Raw genomic sequence first — 4,164 nt, 5'->3', positions numbered from 1 at the left:
GGACGTACTTGCTTACAAGTGGATGGATGCTTAGGAGTGCTGGCCCCTTCCTTCAACACTAACAGCAAAGTCATTGGTCTTAAGAAAAGGACACAAGAGAGGCAATTATGGCAAACATAATATTCAAGGAGTAGAAAGGATACCATCAGTGTAAAACCCTGAAGTAACCATAGCCATAGTTCAGTGGAGCTAAGGACAGGTTGGCTCTTAGAAACTAGTGGAGATGAGGCTGCTGGTGGGAAAAGAAGAGAGCATTCAGTTTCTGGTTATGCAAGACTTATCTCCCAGAAACAGCTCAAATTTCCTGCCATGATTGAATTTAAGCCACAATACACAAACGTTTTAATGATAGTCCTTTCTAATGATACTACTGACTTGTAATGTATTTGTGTTGGTTTAGGGTTTAATTTCTGCCCTTAGATTGGCACATGGACGGTGCTTTTAGATAAAATGGCATCTCTTGTCAAAATGTGATTGTGAATTCTATTTGAATGTGTATGTGTCACTGTCCTTGGAGTGTGTCTATAGGGCGAAGGAGAGAAAGCCATCTTATCTGAAGAGAAAGAAGACTTCTGAGGAAGGAGCTGTGAACAGCTCCTGGGGTGAAAAGGTGCTCAGGGGAGAGGAAGGGAAGGGGAGGGGAAGGGAGAGGGGGGAGGGGAAGGGAGAGGAGGGGAGAGGAGGGGAGAGGAGGGGAGAGGAGGGGAGGGGAGGGGAGGGGAGGGGAGGGGAGGGGAGGGGAGGGGAGGGGAGGGGAGGGGAGGGATGGGAAAGGAGCCTCATCTTGAGCTCCAAGCTGCTCAAGATGAATGCCAGAACCTAGGGTCCATTTACATGCAGATATGCAAATCCTCAGGCTGGCTCTTGGCCCAGGACCATGCTATAGGATAGGCCAGGGATATCCACTGGTTCTTGGTACCCCTCTTTGTGCCTTTCTTTGTGCTTTTTTTTAGGACCCTCCCATTTTAGGCTTCCGGACTTGTTCTCCAAAGTGTTCTATGGCCTGGGTCAGTGGGAATAGAACATTTTGAACAAACCCTTTCACACTGAGTTAAGACTCAGCATGATTCCTTAGCCCCACTCCCGCCTTATATTTTAACAAGGGATACTGAAGTGAGCAATGGATAACCCAAAGTGAGGTCTAGGCAAATATGCAGTACAGCCCCTTTATCCCCCTGACCCTTAAAATAGACATCTGACTGTTTCCATCTCAGCATCTATTTGCTCTTCTCTGGTAAGAGAACCCCTTTATCCTGCAGAGAACCCAATATTCTTGTAGTTTGTTTAGAATGAAACTATTTGCCCCTCCTGACCATTGGGCTGGGCCTCCTGTGATTTAGGCTAGCCAAGCAGCATCGACCATCCTCTTAAGCAGAGTGTTTGGATGAAAGGAGGGCACATTACACAAATCAACCAATCAGAGTCCTCCCTGGGACCTTTTTTGCATACCAGGGAAGGCACCATGGGGGAGCACTGATGAAGCTATTTGAGCCCCTGGATCCAGCTGTACCCCCAAAGCATAGAACCCTTTTGTGTAAGCCAATAAATTCTTTTAAATTCATATTATACACCTTGGTGTATAATAGGAAGGATCCAAAAGAAGTAATCATAATTACTAACTATATTTTCTTCCTCATTGCTGTGTCCTTCTCTCCAAGTCGCTCTGAGTCTTTGAAAACAAGTAGAAATTGAGGCCCACCCATTGGAGAGATTGGATGGAAATAATGATGACACACATCATCATGTGGGAGACATATTTGGGAGCAGATACTTTCTGTGAATCCCTGGAATTACACCATAAAGGAATCTATCCACCCAGTGCAGATATATGGTCCCTCTATCAATGAAATTCATTTCTGCCTAGGACAAATGCAACATGCATTTAATACAAGAAGGCAGGTGAACTCTTCAAAAAGCAGCAGGGCTTCCTGGCCCATGCTTGATTCAGGAATAGAGATGCTGGAAAGATCATTTTGTCCAGTCTCCTTTGATTTATTGTCACGGAAAATCAGGCCCTGAGAGGTAAAGTAACCAGAAGAAATCATGAAGGGAGTTGCCTCTGGTTAAAACCTTTTTACCGAATCATCTTCTAACAGTGGGCCAGGGTGCGGAACTACAATATCAGAGAAACTCCAGGTTGGATAGAATCAGTCATTCCTTCAAACACTTCACTTGTTTTCCATTGTCCACTACATAAACTTCAATCCCTTCGGCAGGCTTTCAAAGCCTTCCATTCTCATTGGTCTATGTAACCATACTACTTTGTCTCATTACTCACCTGCTTTAATTATTTGACTCATAATTGCCAGAATATCATCTGTGTTTTCCTATTTCCATGACCTTGCTTATGCCACCCTTTCCACCAGATGCCCTAATACCACCTCTATGTAAAGAATTCCTGCCAGTTCTTCAGTGCCATCCCATTTACAAAGTCATCCCCAATCTCACATGAAGACGTCTCTAGCTATTTTTGTGCTTGTACCGTTCAAACGGCTGTTAGCATATACCATCTTCTAAGATGGGCATTCTATAACTGTCTTATCTGTCTGAATGAAAGACAGGAATTCCTCCCTGTATATCTGGAACTCCTGCACTTCCCAGCATAGTAAATCTCGGTTATCTTAAATATCTGATGAATGAATGAAGAAACTAAGTGAATCTGAATTTATGTTGACAGAAAGGAAGAGAACAAATCATAGCAATGCAGTTCTGAAGTTTAGCATGGCTGGGGCAGGCTGCATAGGCCAGAGAAAAAGAGATAAGAAGGAGACTGCAGGGGAACCCATGATAAACTGCACAGTTGTCATGGAGTGAGGAGATAAAAGTAAGATCCGCGCCAGGCATGGTGGCTCACGCCTATGATCCCAGCACTTCCGGAGGCTGAGGCGGGCGGACCACCTGAGGTCGGGAGTTCGAGACCAGACTGACCAACATGGAGAAACCCCGTCTCTACTAAAAATACAAAATTAGCTCAGAATCGCTGCCGCCATGGCTAGTCAGTCGCAGGGGATTCAGCAGCTGCTGCAGGCCGAGAAACGGGCAGCCGAGAAGGTGTCGGAGGCCCGCAAAAGAAAGAACCGGAGGCTGAAGCAGGCCAAAGAAGCAGCTCAGGCTGAAATTGAACATTACCGCCTCCAGAGGGAGAAAGAATTCAAGGCCAAGGAAGCTGCGGCACTGGGATCCCGTGGCAGTTGAGCACTGAAGTGGAGAAGGAGACCCAGAAGAAGATGACCATCCTCCAGACGTACTTCCGGCAGAACAGGGATGAAGTCTTGGATAACCTCTTGGCTTTTGTCTGTGACATTCGGCCAGAAATCCATGAAAACTACCGCATAAATGGATAGAAGAGAGAAGCACCTGTTCTGTGAAGTGGGATCTTAGATGTCCTCACGAATATGAAGCTTAGCACAGCTCTAGTTACATTCTTATGAAATGGCATTAAATTATTTCCATATATTATATAATAGGTCCTTCCACTTTTTGGAGAGTAGCAAATCTAGCTTTTTTGTACAGACTTAGAAATTATCTAAAGATTTCATCTTTTTACCTCATATTTCTTAGGAATTTAATGGTTATATGTTGTCTTTTTTTCCTATGCCTTTTGGCTCAAGCAACATGTATATCAGTGTTGACTTTTTCTTTCTTATATCTAGTTTAAAAAAAAAATACCACATAACAATTCTTTGAAGAAAGGAAGGGATTAAATAATTTTTTTCCCTAACACTTTCTTGAAGGTCAGGGGCTGTATCTATGAAAAAGTAGTAAATAGTTCTTTGTAACCTGTGTGAAGCAGCAGCCAGCCTTAAAGCAGTCCATTCTTGCTAATGGTTAGAACAGTGAATACTAGTGGAGTTGTTTGGGCTGCTTTTAGTTTCTCTTAATCAAAATTACTAGATGATAGAATTCAAGAACTTGTTACATGTATTACTTGGTGTATTGATAATCATTTAAAAGTAAAGACTCTGTTATGCAAAAATAAAAATAAAAAATAAAAAATAAAAATAAAAATAAAAATACAAAATTAGCCCGTCGTGGTGGCGCATGCCTGTAATCCCAGCTACTCGGGAGGCTGAGGCAGGAGAATCGCTTGAACCCGGGAGGCAGAGGTTGTAGTGAGCTGAGATCGCACCATTGCATTCCAGCCTGGGCAACAAGAGTGAAACT

At 43.6% G+C, this 4,164-nt stretch overlaps 1 pseudogene; it reads left to right on the top strand.

Moving 5' to 3' along the window:
* Positions 1 to 2,976: 2,976 nt before the first annotated feature.
* LOC129024886 (V-type proton ATPase subunit G 1-like) lies at positions 2,977 to 3,927 on the top strand (annotated as a pseudogene).
* The last annotated feature ends 237 nt before the right edge of the window (positions 3,928 to 4,164 follow it).

This window comes from Pongo pygmaeus, chromosome X (genome assembly GCF_028885625.2).
Source record: "Pongo pygmaeus isolate AG05252 chromosome X, NHGRI_mPonPyg2-v2.0_pri, whole genome shotgun sequence".
In the NCBI taxonomy this organism is placed as follows: Eukaryota; Metazoa; Chordata; class Mammalia; order Primates; family Hominidae; genus Pongo; species Pongo pygmaeus.
The sequence above is the reverse complement of the archived record's forward strand: the minus strand, read 5'-3'. Positions and strand labels throughout refer to the sequence as shown.